General features: G+C 39.9%; 1 protein-coding gene across 6 annotated transcripts in view; it reads left to right on the top strand.

Moving 5' to 3' along the window:
- TNS3 (tensin 3) overlaps window positions 1-24,842 on the top strand; it is a 206,917-nt gene that overhangs the window by 13,041 nt on the left and 169,034 nt on the right. The window contains exon 1 of one of the 6 annotated variants that reach the window (XM_027662862.1): window positions 4,813-4,831. The exons of 3 other annotated variants lie outside the window; for them this stretch is intronic. The gene's annotated coding sequence lies outside the window, so the exon portion shown is untranslated. Of the gene's footprint in view, window positions 1-4,812; window positions 4,832-15,060; window positions 15,093-15,513; window positions 15,575-24,842 lie in introns of those variants that run through there. 2 more of the 6 variants (XM_027662864.1, XM_027662863.1) reach the window with 2 other exon arrangements.

A 24,842-nucleotide genomic window follows, 5' to 3' on the forward strand; every position in this document is an offset into this window, starting at 1 on the left:
GTGCAAAAAACATGAGGCTAACTGGGTTTAGCTGCAGTGCTAACCAAGAGAAGAGTTCAGGTTTTTGGGGTTGTATCGTGCTGTCAATTGCAAAAATTGCAAAAGGCAACATAAGGTCTTGCTTTCAGGCACACTGAAGACAAAATCTTTTGTCTTATGTTTACTGTATTTATTGTATGTTCTTGAAACTGTCATTGGGAGCTGAATAATCGGTGTTAGCAAAGAAGTGCTCTGGCTTTTCCCCTCTGGATTTTTCTTCCTCAGTGCATATTGCATATATTCTCCTAGTTTTGTAACCATCTGAACGGATGGGTGTTTATAAAGGTGCAAAAATAATTTTCAAGGAGATGAGAATTCTTTTTTTTAGCCTCTGTCAAAACTATCTAGAGGACAAGGGCAGGAAATCCTGACTCCTTCCTGGAGCAGCACATCTCTGCTTGGGGTGCCAGAGCCAGAACATGAACCCCACACCTTTCATTAGGAAAGGCCTCTCTGAAGGTCCTTAGCCTTCTGATTGTTACCACTGTTACTGATCTGGATATCTCTGAATGTTTGTGGTATCTATTTGCAGCATGCATTGCTGGTGGTGAAAGTTTTCCATTGCTGGGAAGGGCGTGTGGGTTGAGAAAGCTGTGATTTCCTTGTGAAACCAGAGAGGTGTGGTAGTAGCAGCAGCCAGTGATTCTGACCAGCATGGGTCCAGCACTAGGGCCAAAGTAGAAAGCCCCACAACCAAACAATGGCCACATGGAGCCATTTGGAATTGCCATGCATACTTGCACCTTTTTTATATGCTGCGGCCTGTTACCACATGATGCAGAAGTTACATTTTTTGTTTGCTCCCATTTCTCCCTCAAGTTCTACACAGATGTAGCAGTGGGGGTTGATGGGTTGAGAGCCCATTCAATGTCCATCTATCTAATTGTACTAGAAAGTACCAGGTGAAAACGGAGCAAATGTAGTATGAAAAAGACCTGCTCCTGCCATGTGGATGAAGGCAAATAAATCCTAAAAGAATCTCTTCTTCCCTTCTGGACTTTTATTTGGAGGGGAGAAGAGATTTGATCCATTGTAAATACTTATGTCATGGTAGAGATAATTAATATTGTATATAATGTATTGTAGTATTTATTTGTACAGTCATTGTAATATATTCCCTTTCCCCCATTCTGAGTCTTGTGTGATTGTCTGGAAAACACATCTTACACTAGGTTGAGATGTGGGAGGGGGCTTGGACTAGGGAATTGGATTTTGGGAATCTCAAACCATGACAGAAGTGAAACAAAAATAGCTGAGGAAATTAAAGATAGGGTGAGTAAGAGACAGGGAAAGGGAGCAGAAGATGAAAAACAAAGAAAAGAGAATACACAAGCTGCGCAAATTTCTATAATACGTATGTAGTTGCTTACATTAATATTTATCCAGAAGTTATGCATCCAGGCCACTAAGAATCTAGGCTTCCTACTTAAGTATTCCGGAAGATCATTCAGTCAACTCATGTTATAATTGGCTACTGCTGTTTGCTGACTACAGAGGGAGCTCAGACAGTTTAAGCTTGAAGGCCAGCTTTTACCTGGCTCACATTTGGCAAAATTATTTCTACTTACTGTATAAGAGTTGAATACTTTTGTTTTTGAAAATGTAAAAGATGTGGCTTTTTTAGAGATATCTTGGTATTCTTGTAGGATCAGGATGGAACCATAGGCCAGCAAACTTCCTTGGTGGGGAAGGAAAACTGTTTAGGTCAAAATAATCTAGCTTGACACTTATACTTTTGTTTTCACCCATGTCTAAAGAATATGACAGTGTTTAGTTTGTGTGTGTACTTTGTATATCACTAAAGGATCAACACCAATAGCTTTATAGAGATCTTGCCAAATTGTAAGGGTGTAAATATAAGTATAGGAAAGGTCTCTGAGCACAGCACCTCATAATGGAGATTAAAAAAAATAAAAATTGTGATTATACAAGAAACTTAATTCTGTTAATAAGTACAGTTAATAAGCTGTACCAGTCTTCACACTTGTAATTATGATATCCTAAAACTTCAGTTCCCATAACTGAGAATATAAACCTGAGTTACTGTTATTCAATGTTAAAGGAGCTTAATATGTTTCTTTGACTTCTGATTACTTATCTAACAGCTCTGAAAGCTATGGGCTTGTCTTCCAGTTGAGAAGGGGAATGTCTTGCTTTAATTCAGTTGTATTTAGTCTGGGATAATTGTGGAAAAAGACATTGCTAATTGTTTTTGAGGGAGAAACGGAGAATTTTTCACACACATGCACTTTTGCCATGTTTAAATGTCTAAGTGCAGGTGTTTCCAAGTAAAATATTAGGAACTTTTCTTTTTGCTTTTCTGAAAAAGTGTTGAGTAGAAAATGAGTATAAATAATTTTGCTAAAATGCTGCAAATAGTCTTTGGCACTTAGGACCATCACAGGATTTAGGTTTAATTGACTCTATGTACCTTCTTACTTGGTAAGCCAGAAGTATATGGTGATGTTTGCCTCAGCTGTGCTAAGATAAAAAAAGCACGTGGTTATTGTGTATGTGTGAAAGACTCATGGCTAGGCTTCGCGAACGAAGATTTGGGAAGGGACTATCCACATTTGTTACAGGCACGCTGGTGGCTTATGAGGCCAATATGTGACAGACATATCCGATTGCAAAAGGCACAGCAGAGAGACTCCTTAGATGGTGTATTCTGCAAGGCACGGTTCTTTCTGCGTTGCCTTTTTTCCTCGAGAGTGATCCTGCGTGCGTTCTCGAAGGAGACAGCTGCGTTATAGATGGCGTGTCTCCAGGCCTCCCGATCGGAGGCCAGAGTAGACCAGTTATGGTGACCAATAAGGCCAAGGCTGAGATATTGTGAAAGACTAAAACACACAAAAAGAAGAATATAGAATATATCCATGGGGAATTAAAGGATTTAGTAGGCAAGCAAAATTTCACATAGAAAAGAACTACTTACTGGAATATATGGTTTTGGGATTAAATGTTTGATATTCCTCCCTACATCTCTGAAGGCTTGAATTACCCAAATGAAATTAGCACACTATTTCCTGACACAGATTAACCAAAAGCCTTTTCTATGTTTCCTGTATGATTCCAGGCCTTTGCTTGGTGTGCTTGGTCTGCACAAAGGGACATTTGTGTGTGTGTGCTGTATCCTCCATATTGAAGCTTTATGTAACCATTTCTCTGGACACTCCAGCGGCGTGCTCTTGTACTCCTTGTTCTGTGTCCTGTCTGCACAGCCAGCACCGTCATGCTGACTGAAGCTGTGGCTGTGGTTTCTGTTGCTCAGAACAGCACCAGCTTTTGTATGAGAATCTATCAGGTGCACTGACCTGATCCCGGAGGGAATAAAACCCGGAAATTATTAATTAGTTATTTAAATCTATTTTTACATAAAGTATTAATTGATTATATTAATTAGTTATTCACAATTAGCAACTCTGTCCAAAGTGCGCGTTTAGAAGAGCACAGATGGTTTTTGGAGGGTTAGTCTGCTATTGCACGGGAGGTGTAAAGAGGAAGGGTTTTGAGAAGCATAGGAAGAAGCCTCGTCCCTGGCCGCAAGCCTGCGGAGAGCGGGCGCTTGCCGCCACGGGAGGGCACTGCAATCCTCCCCCTCCATCGGCACTCCCCAGGCTGGGCCTTGTTTCTGGGAACTATTTTGAAGTTTCAGGAGGAAGCTTGTAATTTTTACTTTTTTTTTTTTTTTTTTTTTTTCAAATTTCAAAAAGGTATCTCCTCCTCATTTAAGGACTAATAAAGTAGCCTCTCGTTTTAGTAGTGTTTCAGCACGTACATGTTTACAAGGTTTTATAGTAGTTACCACAAGCAGATTGCGACTTAATCTTCTTTCACTATTACTCCATCCTTTTCCCTCTTCTTAATTAACCATCACTGCCTCTTGTTTCTCTGCATATACTTTTACATTCCTCTTTATTCTTATTTTTCAAGGTGATTGCATTATTTTATTTATTGTAACCAAAATAAAAGAATAAAACCATAACGCAATCCTATACAAACCACCTACATTTAAGATAACATTTATGTAAATCAGGAGAAGGCAATATTAAGGATGCCTGTGCAAAGAACCCAGAGGAAAGCAAAATGAAAACCCAAACTCACCACCAAGAGCAAATGCAAAAATTTTTCCCTTAGGCCTGTAAATAGCTCCTCTGTGACCTGTAGCTATCCTAAATAAATTTATAACCTGAAAAGTAAATATTTATTAACCTTGATGATTTCTCTACTGAAAATGTAAATGCCTAAAGAGAAAGTCTGGAATCTCTCAGACTGAAAAGAAAATTTTTATCAATATTTTCAGAAACAGAAATATTTGTGAGAATCGTCGCTCTTGTAATATATCCTGCTTTTGGTTATACCAAGTATTCTTTTCTTCATGTGGTAAAAGCTGACTGCACTGGCGAGTCGTCTCCCTGGATTAAGTGCCACATACCAAAGAGACTGACTTTAACTTTTATCAAACTTGGAGTCATTTAAAGCTGTATTGTGGCACTGTTGAAAGTCAGGGGAAGTTACTCTAAATGGATTGCAAGCACAGAGATACTCAGCATTACATGCCGCCTTTACTACTCTTTTCAGCTTGATATTCCTGCTAATTTTTAACTAGTAAGCAAGTTCCCTCTATAAAATAAGTTGTGTCATCTGACAAGCTGACTTTGTTATATGTTGTGTAACATTTTCCAGGCCTTTATTCTGCAGTCTGAAGGAGCTGTTGCACACTGCCGTTAATCTCAGGGCCCCTGCCATCCCTCTCCTTGGGCTACCATGGCCATTGCTTGACTCTAAACAAGTTAGTATCCATCTGCTGGTTTCTGTACATCTCTGCTGTATTTCTGTACAACTCTACATTACGTATCTGTCTATAAGTTTGACTGCTCCTTGTTATTTATATCTCCAAGTTTTCTTGGTGAGAAAGAATAAGAAAAGTGATCAATATTTTATCTTTCTGTGTAATTTTAAATTATTTTCCTTCCTGTCAGTCTTTATTTGCACTGATTTTGTTGTCCTATAGCACAGTGAAACACTGGGAACTTGTTTTGCGTATGTCTTTCTCTGGTGATAAAAATGAAAGGAAGCATGGTGGATTTGAGGCTATAGCATGAGTTGAATGGAAGGAAGTGGTTTAAGACATGCAGTGGTGTATCTTAGATTCACAAGTCACATGCATTTAATAGCTGTCTATTGATCTGCAGAAGAAGGTGCAAGCTATCTCTGGGATGCATAGACCCTGATGTCAGTGTTATAGCTGTCTGCCTGCAGCATTATGAAAGCTGGAGTCCAAAGAGAGGTGGCATAAAATACTTCAAGTCCAAGATGTCATCAAAATGTGTGCAAATTATTTAAACCATTGTCAAGACTTATACTGAAGAAAGATGTTAGTATTCTAATTTCTAATTCTAATTTCTAGAACTAGTGTTCTAGTTTCTAATCTGTCAGATAGTTAGATACTTTTGTTAGATTTTTTTCAACACTAGCAAGAAGGTTTTGTAAGGTATTTATCTACAAAAAAACCAAACTCAAACTAAACAAGAGTTAGCCTTATTGCTAAAATTAAAGTAATTGACATTTAATAGGAATTTAAATAAATCTAAATTAAATATGAAATCTGATAATCTGGACATAGTGGTAAAAGTGGAATAAAGAGAAGAAAATTACAAACTTAGCAAAGGGAGGTGATTTAAAATGACTGTGCAGGTACAGGCATTTATGGAAATAGAAAGGCTTGAGCTAAGTAAAGGGCAGAAAATGGATAGAAACCAATGTAATTCTGTTTTATATTCTACTTAGAGTTTATATGCAAATACTCTGATGGTAGAAAGGCACTCCAGGTTCTGAGGGCTATGGGCCTTGCAAGTCCAACAGGAAGCTAGCAGTGGATCCCAGTTAGGATGTACTGTACTATTAAACTAAATAATGGGCACATTCATAATGCACAAAAAGGTGAACACCAGCAGAAGTAAAGAAAAGTAGGCAGTGTATATATCAGCTTTAATAGCAACTACATATACGGTGTTCAAAGCTGAAGATAATAAAATGGTGCAGTAAAGTAAGGGAACATAGTAAATACAGAAGAAATAAGAACTGATCCCAATTGTATTCATGGTGGAAAGGACAAAATACGTAACAGGGAATTCTGCTAGAAATGAAAGAGTTGCTCTTGGGTAAACCTTAATTTCAAACCTTTCACTTTTCAAAATTCATCAATTATTCAGTTGTTCCAAAATAGTTATTTACATGATTCCCTGATTTCTCTGTCAAGGTTGTTCTGAAAAGGGACAAAAATTCCTATCTCCAAAATTTTTGGAAGTATTTTAATGGTAAAATGAATTTGTAGAGAAGTTCCTCTCACTTTTAGTATGGAGAAGGGAGTGGCTGACAGGATGGGTCTTATAAAACCTGGGCATGAGTTAATATGCTAGGAGAAACTGTTATATATACTTTAAAGGCAGTCAACCTCCCTGTATATCACTTTCAGTGATAACTCACTGAAAAATGGCAAGATGCTTTGGATATAAGAATGAATACATGGATTTAATTATACCTAAAGTCACTGGTATTGTGATAAACTGTTATCCACACATACTTCCCCTTCTAATGCACTAGGGATTAGTTGTAAGCAAATGATGTTATCTCATCGGTACTGTTTTGTGATCTATGCAAAGTAAGCTCTGACCTTAACACAGCTCTTGCTGAACAGTTGTCTGGTTTGAGTGATTATTGAAAACTCAAACTGAAATGCTGCTTACTTAGCAATTTTGGCATTTTATCTATTCATCAAAGTGTACAGATGAGGTTGAATTGGCTGAGTCTCTATTCAGTAATCTCTGCTCAAGTACTGCATGTTGGAAGTACCTGAGCAGAATAGTAGTAGGGTACTTGCACTGTTTATTAAACTTGGCCCTGGGATCTAAATCAAGGAAAACATAATAGCCTTCCTTTGAACAAGGACATTCCCTTTCTTTACTTGAGTTTAGGTTCAGATATAGCATTACCAAATGTCAAACATGAGATCTCCCCTCCACTTCTATACCTATAAATTACGAAGCAGTACTTAGTAGAATCCCTCAGGGCACAAGAGTTAAGGCTGCATGATGTGCATGCTTGAGGTTTCTGTGGCCACATTTGCAAACAATAAATGTTGTGTTTTTATCTTATTTCCCTTGGGGAATATCTTTTGTGTAATTTGGTTAAATGGTACGTGGATTATAAGTGTGTACCTGTGTGTGTATATAAATACATACCCACAATTTATCCCCAGGCAGAAATATGAATAAATTGTTAAAGGTCAACAGTTGTCTTGTTGCTGACAGAGGCTCTCTCTTGATGAGCCAAAGAATTATGCTTTCTTAGTTATGTTCACTCAGGTAAGTTAGCTGAATGTGATGGAAGAGTTCTCTTGAAGTTTGTTAATGTGCTAACATATCTTAAAGACACATTTGCTACTTATATTGTAAATTACTTCTAGAATGCATCATAACTTGGCCTGATAACTTGGCTTCAGATGTTCTGTGAAGCTATAAACATGACGTTGGTTAGAGCTTAGTGCTAATAATGCCAGGGTTGCAGGTTTGATCCCTGTACAGGCCATTCACTTAAGAGTTGGACTAGAGGATCCTAGTGGGCCACTTCCAACTCAGAATATTCTGTGACTCTGAACAACACTGAGATCTTAAAATACAGCTTTTGATGTGTTTCAAGTTATTTGAGATTTTGTTATACCTTTTTATGGGGGCTGTTTAAAATAGAACCTTAGAAGCCCACCAAGTTTCTTTTTCTAGACCCTCTCTCCTCCACTAAATGCATTAAGCATTGCTGCAGTGAGTGTTGGAAGAGAAAGGAAAAAGCAATTACAAAAATCTGAGTCATGTAGTTAGGCTACCACAGTACCTTTGTCTGCTATTGCAGGAGGCATAGGAATGATCCAAAATATGACAAAGCTTAAAAGAGAAATTCCCTTATTGCAAAAAAAAAAAAAAAAAAAAAAAAAGAATGTGAGGTAACATTCCTTATTGTAGGCTTAGTTCTGTTCTCCATACTGAAGAGAGAAAAGCACTGTACCTAGCTCATTTCAGAGTTGCTGCTTTTGGAATAATGCAAGATCAGGAAGATTTGTCAGTCTGTAAATTTGACATACATCAGCTATTCTGCTGACATAGGTAAATAAGTAGATATACCTTGCCCATAGCAACTTTCTGTAGTTCTAGGCAACATCTACTACCTGTGGCTTTGAGAACGTGGATTTGCTTGCCTGTACTGTTCATTTTATTGTGAGTCTTGCAATAATTTGGTGTATTTATAAAGTCCAGGTTCTGAAGATAAGTAAATAATACATTAATCTCAGTTTTCTTTGTTATGAGTAATGTTCCTGGTTCTGGATAAAGGCTTGAAAATGTGAACTCTCCAGCCTTACAAAACAAATGGCAAAGAAAGGGAATTAAAATGAAGATTATTATGGATGAAGAGGGTCTTCATCTCAGAATTTTGTCTTGCTCTACTTTATAAAGTTGTAAGGTTGGAATGGCACCGCCATATCAGCTGGGAGTCCTTTTAGGGAAAATCCCTTTTTCTAAACTGATGGAGCACTGCTGACAAAGCCTCAGTGGAGATGGATGCCTCCTGGCAGAAGAGTAATTCTCTGTGTGTGGCTCATATTGTTAGAACAGGTGAGATGGCTGTAGTGGCCAAAGAGATCCTGTAGGCCAGGATGTAAGTGCAACGTAAGTCTGTGCTAGGAAGATGTGTCAGCATAAGTGGGCCAAAAGTGTGGGACAGCACCAATTAGGGGTCCGTAAGCTCTACACGAGAAGTTAAGGGCTTTCACAGGTGCCTGAATGGACATAGAGAATAGCTCATGACAGTGCTTCTTGTCACTTACTGTAAATAACATCTTTGTCTCTACTTGTGTAAGAGTAGCATAATCTAATGGGTAGGCAGAAAGCAACTTTTCAGAAACTTCTATGAAGAATGCTGAATTGTAAGATTTTTTTTATTGTCTTTATTTAGTACAGTGAGAAAATATGAACACCGAAGATGCAGTGAAATTCTTAAAACATTCCATATCACTAGAACAGATTTTAGTGAGAAATTTTATTGTTTTCTATCCTATATTTTTCTTGACTGGGTACTATGCTGAGATTTGGTTATTGAACAAGTAGCTGATGTGATTCCCTGATTCCCCTGTGTTTTATAACTGCTGCTATGCTAAAGCTTTTCTTCCTTCTCATTCAACTCTTATAATTTTGGTTTGTCTTGCAGAGTTGAATGTTGTGCTGGTTTAAAAGTTAACCAGCAGGGGAAATGAACTCAACTCAAAAGAGAGATTGTAAGTCAGAATAACAATTTAATAAAATAATACAATAAGCACAACTACACAGACAAGCAATTGGTATCAACCCACAAAACCCAAATGTACAACCTGGCACCCCAGGGCACAAACAAAACAGTGCTCCCTGGGCCCCCCCTGAGTCCAAAGCAAAGGGAGAGGGGAAAAACCTGCTGGTGGGAGAGCTGCTGCAGTCCAGCTAAAAGTGGTGATTGTAGTCCAGCTGAGGGTGGTGGTGAGCTGCAGTCCTCCTCTGGGTCCCACGAGTGGAGAGAGTGGCAAGGTTCTGAAACTCCAGGTTTATATATTCTCCAGCTCAGGCAGCAATGCTTAGCCCCTCCCCCAGAGTGGGGAATTCCATAAAAGGATGTTCAGTCCTTCCCTCAGAGTGGGGAATTCCATAAAAGGGTGTGAGGGTGCTCAGTCAGGGAATTTCCACAAAAGGGCATGAGGACAGGAGCATGGGGGGGGGGGGGGGGGGCACCTCGCAGGCCTCTACTGACAACAGTTTCTGTGAAATGGCATGGAGGGCTATAGAATACACAGTTTTGGGCTACACCCATCCAATGATGAATCGGTCCCAGCTGTTCTAACTAGGACAAATGTAAATTCTGGGAAGATACAACAGAGTTATTTGTGTCCCTTGTTCACTCGTAATACTGTTCCTCTGTTCTATCTTATTATAGCTAACTGGAGGTATTTTCCTGATTCATGTGGCTACAGTTATCTTACTGCAACTCTCCTGAAATCATGGGACAACATAAGTTCACATAAAATTGGTGTCTCCCCGTATGATTCAAACTGGGGAGAAAAGGATTATTTTCATATATAAACATTGGAGTGGAGGGGAAAGGATACAGGAGTTTGAAACAGGATTTGGTGCCTGGAGGCAGACATGTCTCAACTCACATGTCATTCAACTCTGTAATGTTTTTTATACAGCTGACATTATAATTAAAGTTGAGGAAAATTCATGAAACTGGAGATGACTTTATGATGATTGATAGCTGACAGTACTAGACCATAACTGGGAGGTAGGAGGCTATGCGTAGGCTTGACGAAAGCTTGCTTTCTCTTCAGTTTAAGGAAATCCTACCATCTCCACTAGCTAGTGTACACAGTTACTAACATTAATACATAGACACACAATGTCTACAGCAGATTCTGTCTCAGAGCTGTTAGCTGAAAAATAAAAAGTCCTCTACACATTATTCTGAGCTGGGCCCTGTTTCACTATATGAAGAAGGGAGGTGGAGGAAGAGAAATAAATTATTTTAAAGCTCCCATGCCACCAAAAAAAAAAAAAAAGGCAGTCACCAATGCTTAGAGTACATATGGAGCAATGCACTGAGATTTGAGAAGGCATTTTGCAACATCCAGCTCTTGGTTCTCTGTTTTCTTGAACTCTGTGTAGCCAATTGCAGCAACTTTTGTATCCTCTGCACTGAATTTTCAGTTATGTTACACTAAGTATGACACGTGGCATTTGATTCATTGCCCACCCAAGAGTTGAAGAATTGTGCAATTGATCCCTGTGTGTGGAACTTCTGTCTGAGCCCTATGAGAGGAAGTGATTGAGTTCTGAGAAGAGTAAGAAGCAGCAACTGTTTTACTTTTCATTTAGTTCTCTTTCCTATCAGTTTTCTCTGTATCAAGTAGCACGTGATTTCCCTCACTCACTACCACCAGACTTGTGTTGAAAGCACCTTCTGGACTTGGAGTTTTTTCTGGACTATAGTCATACTAGTATATGTTACACAAAGCAGCAATTATACAGTACATTAGAGGCTTTTCTACAGCCTTCACAATTTTACTTTTAAACTTACCAATTGCAATGTTTCTCACTAGTTTCTTCTTACTGCTTTTTTATTTTTTCAAGGGGAAAAAAATAAAAAAGAGGAACAATTCTAGGAAACTGAAGAATAGTGGATAATGTAAAGTATCAGGCATTTTTTGTTATATCACAGGGCATCAAGTATTGGATTACGCGAATAATTACACACACAGCGCTCATTATATCATAATATAAATGAGCCAACGTTAAAACTACGTAGTCCTGCCTTTTAATGGTTATTTTCAGCATGCCTGTACTATCTTGTAGTGGGCAATGTAGACATGTCCTTGCAAGCTGATAACCTGCAAAAATGTAATCATTTATTAGGAACATAATAAGCAAATCAATACAAGGAGAAAATGTTGTAAATACTGTGCAAGGTTCTTGTCCGTTTTTCATAAAGAATCAGAGTACCAAAAGACAATAAGATTAATGTTAGATTTTTCTGCAGCACACTATAGGTATGGACTGAAGTTATTAATAGTTTAGAGAGATTTTGTATTTATCATGTGATTTTGTACAAATAGAATGTTTCAGAAGGTTAATGTAGATTTATGTTTCATTGCCACACTTGTAAGACAACCACTGGTGTGTTTGATCAGTTAGCAGATTTAACATGAGCTTTTTGACCACCACAGATACCATGTATCGTCTGTACTAGTAAGTCAGTGATGGAAAATAGGTAATGTGGGTTCATTCCTAGAACATAGAACATGGGGTTAAATATGGTCAGTTGGTGTGGTAACTTGAATATGTATGAAATTGTGACTTGGTGCCCAAAGTTGACATATGGAGGGGCATAGAATCATAAAATAGTTTGGGTTGGAAAGGAACTTAAAAATCATCAGTTCTGTTAACAGTACATGAATGAGATGATTATTACTTGTACAGCACTGCAGCTATAAGGATTTGTTTTGTTGAAAATGAAAGGAAGCAATAAAACCAGTTACTAGAAAACTCTGCTTTTTTCTTGTTGCAAATAAAAATGTGGTGGTTGTTCATCCTAGAATACAGAACTGCTGGGGAGACATTTATGAAACATTGTAAATTCTTATGCTACTGTTTATGTTACATAGTTTCTTTGGAGCTACTTAAAGCTAATATTTTGTGATCTCTGACGCTGAAGTCAGATTACAAATTTATATTGTGGCCTAGTTTGAGAGAGTGTACCAAGTTTCAGGAGACTTGCTCAAAGGAAACTTGGTATGTGTCAAGTACTCTCTACACAAATGTGATGTATATCTCTATGCCTTATGAGTGTTTATAGGATATGTCATCACTGTATATACTTTATGCACATGAAAGAATACTGTTTTGGTTTGTGTTTTTGTTATTTGAGCAAAATAGCAATAGGACTGAAACCATTTTTCTGTGTTGTGATCTCTGCATAGCTTGCTCTCCAAATTTTTGGTTGCTGGTAAGTGTGGATGGTTAGTTTCAATACAGTGATGATTGACAAAGCAATTCCCCTTCATTCTGATTAAAAAACTTTGTTTACCTGATACATGATTCAAATTTCATTGCTTCTATAGAAAACAGTAAGAATAAAGCACATTGCAAAATCAGTGACCCTCAGTGTGTAAAAGATATGAGTCATTAATATAACTCTTCTTACTCCATTATTTGGAATGTTTAAAAGTGTTTGTGGTGTTATTAAATTAGAAGGCAAGACTATTTTGATTAGCAGGTTAATGTAGCAACTCCCTTCACATAGCAAATTCCTTGATGAAGCAAGTTTGTGTCTGAGATGAATGCTTAATTTGGTCATTGACTACACCTCTAGGCAGATTCGAATACACTGAACCTTCTTTAAAACACAGACAGATTTTCTCTCACCTTTCCTATTCTTCCTCATTCCTAGGAGAAGTGAGGAGGGTAGGAATTCAGGGTATAAAGATGATAATTACAGATATAGACATATAAGAAGCTATCATTTATTATAGATGTAATATAAAATGTAAAGAACATGCTAAGCTAACACTGTGGCATTAACCCTACATACTGAACTTCCTGACATTGAGCCTTCACATTTTTGTGTTGTGCAAGGTGTTATGCAAAAATAAATACTTTTTTTCCTTTGGCTAGTGTCATGTAAAAATATGTGCATCTGTAAGCTGATATCTGCATATATATGAAGTATTGCATTTCAAAATCATGTGTCTGAGTGCTAAATCACATGATAGTTTAAATTTTTAAAAATATAATAATTTCTGTCTTTTTTCCTTGGAGGTCAAGTTTTGAAACTTTTGCTTGAAAGGTAGAAGGTGACTGTAATTCTGTTTTTGTTTTGTTGGTGAATTTTTCAGGTGATTTGTGTGATGGGGCTTTAAGAGAAACATCAAATGTTGTGAGGCTTTGAAGGTGCTGATTATCGGTACACTGCTGATTAAGAGCTTGGTCCCATTCCAAGAGCCTCTTGGCTTAATTTAGGGACACATAAGGTATTATTTAAATATGAGCCGTAACAGTGGGGTTATGCAGATGGCATTGATCCAGCAGGAAGTCTAAGAAAAACTGTATCTCAGAAAACAGTGAGATGCACATGTCTAAAAGATTTGTAACACGTTCTCTTTCTCTCCTTGGCACAAAGAAAAAGAAGAGATTTAAAATGTGATGATGAATAAAGGATTTTGATTATGTCTGCTTCTAAATGTGCTAGAGCTTTTCTAGCAATATAATATAGTCTTCTCTAAGTGAGACCCTAAGCATATCTGGGAACTAGTGTGTCTTTTGTTTGCATGATGTTCATTATATTGCTCTCCCAGTGACATATATTTGTTCGGGTGTCATTGCCTTCCATATGGTCAGCTGTCTGCCTATTCCTATAATATGAAGCATTGCGAAGAACAGACTTTGAACTTTGAAACCTGGCTCTGGGATCTCTATTGGTGGTCCTTCATCCTCAGTGTAACAGAATTGCACATATTAGCCACTGTATTGCCTAAATACGTCTGGGGGAAATGCCTAGTGCTAGAATGGGCTTGGCTGTAAATCTAGTCTCTAGGAGTAATAGAGTAAGGTATCTATTCTTGCTTATCACTTCTGTCAGCTTGTTCCTGGATCAAGCTACAAAGAGGTCACATCAATATGATGTCATAACAGGCATGTTCAAATCCTTTCCATTGTTGCTGGTGATATGCATTCACCTCTCAAGTTATGACTCAGCTACCAGCTAATAGTGTGGTCTGTGTTAGCCATCTCAATCCTATAAATGAAGTTCCTCTTTGCTTCAGGAAATATTTGATTTTATATATATATATATATATATATATATAAATGTATATATATATTCTAATCAAGGAATGGGCCTCAGGTTATACCTGTTTCAGCTAAGTTTCAGGGTACCTAAGGAGATGATATTCTACATCAAAGGATGGACATGAACTGTCATTTCTTGCAACTAGGGTGAAACTTCTGCTTTCTGAAATGTGAAGTAAAAGGGCAGTAGTACCTCTGTTTCCTCCCTGTCCTGTTCTTTGTGTTATGCCATGTAAGTTATCCCCTTTTTCAAGAGTCAGCAGCTGTGAACCAGCAGGTACAGAGGACAGTGCCCAGCTTGTGGATCCTGCAGAACTCCAGGTCTGAAGCTGCCCTTTCTTGAGCTTACCTGAAGGGAGAGGTTATTCTTGCTGTGTAAATAACATAAATGTCAGTGCAGTAAAGAACTGTACTTGCATGAATACAGGGAATATACAGCCTTAGGCAGCGTCTAAGCAGTGCTTCTGGGTGTCATCCTGGCACCTCTGGTGCCGTGCTGAGAAACTTAGGCAGGTGCAGACCTCTCGGCACCCAGCCAACTTCGGCCTCGTTACTGTGGCCTCTTAGCACGTGGCTGCCCATGGCTGTAGGGCTCACTCTTCTGCCGGCAGCCATGGCAAGCCGTCCTGGAGAGAGGTACGTGTTCGTGGCCCAGAGACTGCAACTCCCAGCCTTGCAGTTAAGCTCAAAGCCGCGGGGGCACGGCTAGGAAAGCCCAGCTATGCAGGGCCCTAGGGGTGGCGGCGCTCTCCTCGCCCGATGCCCTCCGGCCCGCTCCCAAGCGGACCAATCTTCCGAGCGGGGCAGTCAGGCTGCCGCGGGGAGAGGGCGCCAGGTAGGAAGCCCGAGGACGGGGCCGGTGTTGTTGTCGCCGCAGGGCGAGGGCAGAAGGGCACAGCACGGCACGGCTGCTCCGCGCGCCCCCGCCCCAAGGCGGGACTGGTGGTACGCGCCTCTTCCCCGCCTCCTCCCCAGCCTTGAACGAGGCGCTGGACGCTTTTCCCGGCGGGAGGAAGCGCACGAAATAAAAACAAGTGTGTCCGCGCTAAGGGAAGGGGATTTCTGCATCCCCTCACCGACCGAGCCGCCGTGCCCTGTTGCGGAGCCAGGAAAGCGAGGTAAACTTTGTCGGCCGTCGGGAGCCATGCGAGTGAGAGCGCGCCCGGCCGGTGCAGCGGCGCGAGGCTTTGTTCCTAGGGGGGCGGAGGAGGTCTGGCGGCGGGGAGGGCAGGGAGGCCCCTTGGCGGCCGCAGTGCCGCCGCGTTTGGGACTGAGGAGAGACGGCGGTTCCGGGGGCAGCCTACACCGGGAGCGGGAGGCCTGCACTCTCGCCCACGGGGGGCGCGTTAGGGTGGGAGAGGGGTAGTTAGTTGCAAGCGGTGGGGCTGGCCGGGGGCTGGGGCATATATCCAAGAGGGATCGGGAGCGCCGTCCGCTGGGACAGCGTTCACGAATTCGCGTTATCGGGAAGGTAAAGGTGGCGGAGCGCCGCCGCAGGGCAGGATGGCGCCGGGCTTGAGGGCCATGCCGTCCGCAGGCAGGCTCCGGCCGAGGGGCCCGGAAGGCGCTCTCGTATCTTTGTAGTCAAGCTGGGTCTCTCCATGCTGGGCAACTTAGTGGCCAGGCACGCGCCTGGAAAGTTACTTAAACCCGTGGGCTTGTCAGGCAGGGAAATCCCCGGTGTGGGACTTAAGTACGTCCGGCAGCGGGAAGCCGCCCTCACGCCCGGCTCCTCGGGTCGCCGTACACGGACAGCCGCTGCCGAGGCTGCCCGGACTACTGCAGCGCATCTGTTCGTGTGTGTGATAAATGGAGTTGTCTTTGGTACCCACCCAGATCTCTCCCAGTGCCAAACTGCTGAACTATTGGCAGTGTTATGTTATTGGCAGTGTTTTGCCATCGCTGGCTAAAACTGCCAGCTGCATGAAGAAAGGTCAAAATCTCTGGTTGCTTCCTGGTGCCTTTACTTAATAAATAATATTTACTGAGGATCGAGGTTCAGGATCTTTTGTGTGTCTTTTGACAACTGTACAGGTCATAAACCTGCATTGGTGCTGGCCAGGAGCGCAGGCTGGATAGCTCAGGCTCTAGAGCTATGATCTTCCACGTTGAGGTGGTCTCCTGAGTGGTAAGGAGTTGCACCGTTAACCAAGGGTCACATTTCCAAGCCTAGGATTAGGTGATAATTACAGCATTTTGTGGAATTTGATTTTTTTTTTTTAATTTTGGAATGCTGTGTACATGTTAAACAGAATTTTTTTATGTGTTGAGGAGTGCCTGGTGGCATTACATTTGTAATAGCAGTGTTTACATTTTACTAGGTATGAAATGAAACAGTGGTGAGAGCTATAAGGGCGCTAGCTGTATGAATGAGACTGGGTCTTTTTAAGGTCATATTTGATAGGAAACTTCTGTATACTGCTCAACTTCATGACTGATTACAAACGTCTTAAGCTGGCTGATCTTTAGAAGAAACTGCTGCAGTTAGTTAGTCAAGTTTATTGTATAGAAGGCCAAGCAGGATTTTTCCTGAAAGTAATGAGGTTCTTGATGACTTTGAAGCTGTGAGATAGAACCTCTGAAGTATTTGAAGTAGTGGATTTTTAATCCTATATAGCCAAAACTGGCTTTTTGTTTGTGGTAATTAAATTGATTATTTCTAATAAATAATGTTTATTGGAAAGCTTACTTAGTCAATTTGTTGGAAGTACAGGTGCTCATGAATCAGTGCTGCATTGTCAGGAGTTTTCCATGAGTTAAATTAAAACATTCCATTTCAGCATAGATGTGTATGTGATTATTTAGAGAAGACAGTGGCAACAAGTGGTTTAATCAGTATTTTTTGCAATCTCTGATTTAATCCAAAGTACTTTTCTGCAGGTTGTTTTACTGAACAACTGTGATATTTTGGGATATCATTACCATTGGCATTACCTTCTTTGGCCTGCTCCTTGTTTGCTGGTCATTCAGAAAATATTTATATCTTGAACACAGAACCCACAACAGGGATCTTTTTCTTTCTCTCTTTCTCTGCTGCTTGCAGATGGCATGGGAGTCCATCCCTCTGGCTCATCTGTCTCTTTGATGATAAGCTCTATGGCTAGCAGAAGATTGGAAGATATCACTGAGATAGTGATATAATAGTGCAGAATATTGGAAAAATACAGCAATTTATTTTTCATTAGACAAAGCTGATTGAGAGTTTCTTCATCTCTTTTGTGTCTGAGTTTCCTTCTCTGTAAGTGACCAAAATGACAGAGAATGAGGTGGTATTTTTGAGAGATGTGTGGGTCTTATTTGGGTAAAACCTTATTAGTATCGTTACCCATGTGTCTCCTAAATATGCTCTTTAACAAAAATAGAGATGGTAACCAAAACAGCAAGCAGGGCTAAAATTGCAAAACAGCTGTAGTGAAGGAAAACCAATGCAAGGAAATTAATTTAAAAGTAACTAAAGATATAAAAACTTATTGACTGGTTAAGCATTTAATTTTAGGGCTTAGAGTTCAGTTTTATTCCTAGTGAGATTTTCTAGTGGTGTTTTTCTGGCTGCCAGTTGAAGAATCAGATATTAATTCATTTGCATGCTGGAATAGTCTCCTGATTGTACAATTCCTACCATAGTAACAAGTGCTGAATGTGCCTTATCCATCAGCTTCACAAAACTTGTCAAAAATTTACAACTTTATTTTTTTGCCACAGTTTTGCCCTTTAAGTGCAGCTTAAAGTGTTGCATGGGTAGTCTTGAGTCCTAATTCTCATTGAACGAAGTTGAGAAGATCACAGTGGAAGTGATATTAAGTAAAGGTATTTGTTTACCTCATGTTGATGATTTAAGAATTAAAATGTTTTGCTTGAGTGAAATGATACTGTAGAGCAGTTCCTTTTGTTTTCGATGCAGAAATGTCAGACATTTTTAGCGGTGGAGTGGATCAACAGGCTAAGACTGACCAGCACCAAGGAAGTGAAGTCTAGAAAAGAAGAACCTTCGCAGGTCAAGTTAACTTTAGTTCCTGCGCCTCAGTACAGAGGGCTCACATGTGGCACTGAAAGTAATCAGAAGTTACCCTATCCTTATGAGGGTCTTTATGTATTAACTACACACCTGAGCTATTGCTGAAGAACTTTCTCTTGGAAAATCCCTCTTGACGAAGATTCTTCAGCTATGAAGGAAGATAGGAGTGGGGGGCCGGGAATGACATAATGGTTCAGCCTTTTTTGTTTGTTTATTTGTTTTGGGTTTGTTTTGTTGTGGGGTTTTTTGTTTGTTTTGGTTGGGCTGGCTTTTGGATTTTTTGTTGTGTTTTTTTTGGTGTTTCTTCCAGCCTTAGTACCTTTGTGGCTGGAAGGCAAGAAACAAGCCAGGTGACTGTATAGCTTCTCTTAAAGTCAGTTTGGTCCCTGCTTAATTTTTTCTTGCACAACAGGGATTTGTATGTAAGTATTTGTGGTGTTTAGCAGCAAATTATTTTAGTGAGGGGTGGGAAAGCAAGCATCCAGGAAAAGTCAAAGCTATTAAAGTTTTGGCAGGCCAGTGTCCCCAAAGTGAGGACTGCCATTTGATGAATAAAAGTTACATTTCAGAAAAATAGCCTGCAATATGATATTATGCAACTGGGGATAGAACAGTCTGCTACCTTGCTCCTTGTAGCACCCTTTAGCACTGACAGGAGTGTACTTCATTGCATTAATTTTGGCTTTTAAAATTAATCATAGAATCATAGAATCAGACGGGTTGGAAAGGACCTCTGAGATCATCAAGTCCAACTCGTGATCCACTACCACCACAGTTGCTAGACCATGGCACTAAGTGCCACGTCCAGCCTCATCTTAAAAACCTCCAGGGACAGAGAATCCACCACTTCCCTGGGCAGGCCATTCCAATGGCTGATTACCCTCTCTGTAAAGAATTTGTTTCTAATGTCTAACCTAAACCTCCCCTGGCGAAGCTTAAGGCCATGCCCTCTTGTCCTACTGCTGATTGCCTGGGAGAAGAGACCAACCCCCACCTGCCTACAAACTCCTCTCAGGTAGTTGTAGAGAGCGATGAGGTCTCCCCTGAGCCTTCTCTTCTCAAGGCTAAACAACCCCAGCTCCCTCAGCCTCTCCTCATAGGACTTGTGTTCAAGTCCCTTCCCCAGCCTTTTTGCCCTTCTCTGCACCTGCTCCAGCACCTCAATATCCTTCCTGAACTGAGGGGCCCAGAACTGGACGCAGTACTCCAGGTGAGGCCTCACCAGCGCTGAGTACAGGGGCAGAATCACTTCCCTGGTCCTGCTGGCCACATCCTTTAGTGCAGTGCAGTGCAGTGCTTGGGCTGGCAGAATAAACATAATAAGCTACTTCTGGTAAATGAAAGACTAAAGTTTTTCTTTATGGCAGTGTAAGGGACTCTGTAGTGATAATGGTGATGCATGAAAGTGCCCCCTCACCCTTTTTCCCCTCTTGATTCGGTAGTCTTCTATATTGATGTATTTCACCATGTAGCTCTGCTTCTAAAGTTGCTATTTTTTTGCACAGCTTAAGAATATAACTGGACTTGCATACTCAGGACTTGTTAAGCTCCAGAAAAGGGTGTAGTGTTCTGTGCTTGATATATTAAGGCAGAATTTTCATAGCCTGCAAGATCTGTTGTGTTTCCAGTGATAGGAAATTAACACCACCCTGCTTCTCAGGGACTAGGTGTTCACTTCTTTCTTTTTCTCCCCCCCCAATCCCACTGTGCTATTATCTAATTACCCTGTGGGTACAGACCTGTGTGATAACAGAATTGAGAGAATGCATTGCTTCAGGCATAAAGTGGCAGATTGATCTGCAGTAATCTAATGGACAGATGTGTTGATGCAGCCTGCTTTCAGTGTACCTCCACTGAAAGCCATCTGAGGAAACTAAGCAACCTGAGACAGAGGAAGGGAAGATGCCGTTACCTCTTTGTAGTTCCTTAAGCTACATAGACACTGTCTTAGCTTTGGGGGTGGCAGAAAAAGGATGTTAATCCATTTAGGAATGTATTTGCTATTTCGGGGGATGAGAAAAAGAATGGTAATGTTTAGAGAGCACTCTATTAGGTTTTATGTATTCAGGGAAAACGTCTAGAGTTCAGTTCAATTTAAGCTTTCAGTCTTACATTAATTTACTAAAAAAACCAAAAGTGGTGATCTCCTTTAAGCCTTAACCACATAAATAAAATAAAAAAAGTGGACTAGAGGTCATCTTTTTTCCTCTCTGTTCAAAGCTGTATGCTTGCAGAGTGAAAAAGTGAGAGTGATTTAGACTTTAACTAGCAGACATATGATTTTCCTTTCAATTAAAACGCTGTATTATTGTTTTTCTTGAAGGAGATAATTTTAGTTGGGGAAACTATGGAATCCTGTGATATGAGTTTGATCTTTTTTTAATACAAGGAAGCATATGAATTAGACCATATATAAAATTTTCTATGTACCATTCTGCCTTCTTGTCCCTTGCATACCATTTCTTAGACTCTATTCTCACTTGTCAGAATGTGTATTTATAACTGTCTTTTTAGTTGAAGTAAAATGGGTTGGCTTCCTTCTTCCATAGGTGTTCATGTACTTTTGCTTTTTCTGCAGCTAGTACTACTAAAATTCTTTTGAGAAGATAAGGTAAAAAGAAGCTACTAGTGTGTAATTTGACGAGGGCTATTTATATTTCTGTAATATTGTCTTGTTGGATACCAGGGCCTCTGCTGAAATATTTTCTCTATCAGTGTTTCTTTCTGCCAATAAAAAAAATAAAGCAAGTTGCACCTTCTGTCTTTCAGTATGAAAATATCTTAGACAAAACCTTCAGGTTTTTGCAAGGCTTCATGATTGCCAAAATAGGGGACTTCTGTGTCTTAAATCATCCTTATTAATCTCAATGTGTTTTGAGGCTTTTTTTTTTTTTTCTTTGCTGTCAGGTTTCTGTATTTCCATTTTAATGATTCAGCAGGTTGGTGCGGTTGAAAGTGACCCAGGGACACTTCCATTGGGCTTGCCATCTTTTCTGTGTAGGTGATAAGGAGGTTCCAGACAGCTGTGTGCTGTGTTCTGCATCTCCTTTCGGCCTGCTGGTCAGTGTCAGATTGCTGCTGTTGCTTCTTGCAAGGGCAGAAGTGGCTATATACTTTTTCTCCAGTCCTCTGCAGCTGTAGTGTCGGTAGCTAAGTCCTCTGAAAGAGGTAGTTTAAATTTTCCTATTTCAGGGCAGCAGCTGGGTTGTGGTGGCCAGTGGATATGGCTTGTTGCGATCAGGTGGGTAAGTTGGTAGTTAGTAGGGTGGGTGGAATTGAGGGCAACCCATTGGGAAGGGGGAAAAATTGGTGTTTGAATTGTGGTAAATAATCCAGTATTCACAGAGACAGGAAGAGGCAGATACCGTAGCACTGTGTTTGGGGTGCTCATTGGCAATCTGGAAGCAAAGGAGAGAAGGAGCTTAAAGCTGAGCCTTCCACATCAGAGGAGAGTGTACTGGCTAAGAGGTCCTATGATTTTACCCCTTTATATGCTGTGCATGCAGACTCTCCCCTTACTGCTTCAGTGCTTTAGTATGAAGTGTAATTGCTATACCAGGAGAGACTGAGATGTGCTCTGGCCAGGTGTAGCACAAGCATTCCTGGCTGATACCAAGCGCAAGCTAATGAGTTACTCTCCTGAGAGTTTTTTTTCCAGAGGTGGGGTGGTTCATAACCCCTACCTTTAGCAGTGTTGGGTTCTGTACCACATGGTGGGCATCCTTGTTTTCTGCCTTTCATGGAGCTAGTGAAAAGGGAGACATAATCTGTGTTCCACAGCCTTGTATGACTTTTCCCCTAGTTGTAAATGTGTTAGTAATGGAAACACAGCTTGTGTGCATCCAAGCTTTTGTTTTGAAATACAGCTTGTGTGCAAGCAAGGTTTTGTTTTGTCTAGCTTTGGATGATAGTGACTTGTTACAGGATATTTTCCTAGCGGTCAGTGTCCTGGAAGTAGTAGCTGTGAGACCAAAGAATATCCTTGTGGGCATTGTGTATTTGTACTTCTGAGAACACCTGATTTCCTGAATATACATGTTAGGTTTTGTTTACCCAGTGGATCTGAGCCTTTCTGTAGTGTTTGCAATTGAAATGTAATTTTTAACAAATTGTTGATGTTGTACATCTGCCAGGTTATGAGTAATTTGCCAGGTTTTTATTTATAATATGTACAGAAAGAAACTTTAGGTGCCTGGATTTTGGTAACAAACCATTCCCTTTGGTTTTGGTGAAGGAGTTGTTACCTGATCTTAGGTCATAAACATGTAGTCTGTTGCAGTGGTCAATAAGAGAGAGCCTAGGTCTATGGTTAAATTAATTATGTTGATTTTAGCATGTAGTCAATTTAATTTGAGTTTGAAAAACCTCTGAAAACACTTATTTATGATCACAAAATATTTAATAATTAAAGTCTTTTCTGAGGAGTGCTGTCTTTTTTTTTTGCAGTCATTCATTTACTCTTGAAGCTATCAGCCACACTTAGCTTTTAGGATAATTTTTGTTTTCTGCTGAGATGGATTTGATTTAGACGATGAAAAATCAAGTACAATTTATGACCTATTACCTACAGGTTCTGGGAAACCTGGCATTTCTAGTGGCATTTTCAGTAAGTTAGGGTGTTTAAGATCAAACTCTGGAGGAGGACGTATGTTTTTAGTAGTAGATTGGATTTTAAGTAATAAATGTTTAGATTAGTAGATTTCAGTTGAACCACTGAGATTATTAGCCCATTTCTTAAAATTCTGCTCTGCTTTCCCCTGTCTAGCCCAAATACTGGATTTTTTTGAGCCGTAAGGTTATAAGTGTCTAAAAACCCCTGCTATTCTATCTTAGCTGCTCTTACACTTTGATTGCAGCTTGTTGAAAGAAAAATTGTGTTTTTCAAATATCAGAAACATGCACATTTTAGAAGTGCATCCTCAATCCATAAGTGAAATATAGCAAGTAAATATGGACAAGTCTTATACACCTTTTTTATAGGTTGTGACTGTGAAAAGAAATAACTGACAATAATTCTGTAGTCGTTTTCAAAGGAGTTTTATGCATCTTTTGTGCTTTTTGTAACCTTGCAGGTTTCCCTTTCAGCAGATATTCAGCACTGGCCTTGCTGAAATTAATTCCAGTTCTATGTTATTTGGAGAGCTTTTCACGTTCTGCTGTATTTTATGGATGCCAATATTCTTTTACTTGTCTTATTTCCTTCTGTCTTATATACTGTGGTTACATGAAATATTTTGGTGCTGTCCTGCCACTCCTTTGCCTGCCTTCTGTCCAGAAGCATACTTAAATGTGTAAGCTTGAATGTGCTGTTAAGATTTATCTGTCTATATTCAATTACTGAGGTGTTTCAAGATGCTTAATGATGGGGCAGGAAAAGAAATGAGTTTAATTCTGGCATGACACTTAATTTTCTTCTGTAGACTTCTTGCCTTTTGAAGCTTAAAAATTTTACATTTTCAGTCTAATATTTTGCTTGTATTTCTGTTCTGCTTCGTGGAATGTGCTTAATTTGTGATATTTTCTCCCCCCTTCCCCACCTTGGTAAGCACTGTACTTTACTCCAAGGAGTTGCTTTGCTGAAGCACAATGGTTTTATTATTAGAGTTGATGAAGTGCATCAAGGAATTTGTAGTTTTGTCTACGAAATTAATCTCTAGAAGAGTTATTCCAGAAGGCAGCTAAAACTCTATTCCACAGGAGGGGCAAGAGTAGCATGTCAAAATCTTTTGGCTTAAGCTGGGAGTATTCTTTTGTTAAATATCTGCTTTCTCTGCTGTGCAAAGTTACTTTGAAGAAAACTAATTTTAAAAAATGCAGTTTTAACTTTTTATTTCTATGTAACTGAAACACTTTGACTGTCTCCTGTTTGTATACATGGTATTATTCACAGTTTTATTTTGAAATGCAGATGCTCATTGTGTTCTGAAAAGATAATAGCCCTTTTTTTTGTACAGGTAGGCTCATAAATTTTGTCAACAAGCTGACCTTTCCTGAAAACTAGAGACTACTTAATGATAAGGCACTCCAGCTTTCATTATGGCCTGCAGGAGATGGTATAACACTTCCTAAGAAAGAAGATCTGGAGGCTAATTGGGAAAGAGTGGCTGTGTTCAGCTGTGATATCTCAAATCAGGAAGTACAGAACAGTACCTCTGGGGGAAACCAGGACTAATACCTTGATTCATAGTCTAGTTTAAGATAATAGTATCAAAATGGTCTGTGATCATGTGGTGCAAGATCACATGTGGCTTGAAGGAACTGATGAATAGTCGGAAGCATCTTTGAGAATTGTTTTCTAATGGCTGGTGCTTATTTGTGAAGAGGAAGGCCTCTACTTTAATGAATTAACACATTATATCAACACCCAGTTG

Source organism: Corapipo altera, unplaced genomic scaffold (genome assembly GCF_003945725.1).
Source record: "Corapipo altera isolate COAL_440 unplaced genomic scaffold, ASM394572v1 359, whole genome shotgun sequence".
Taxonomy (NCBI): Eukaryota; Metazoa; Chordata; class Aves; order Passeriformes; family Pipridae; genus Corapipo; species Corapipo altera.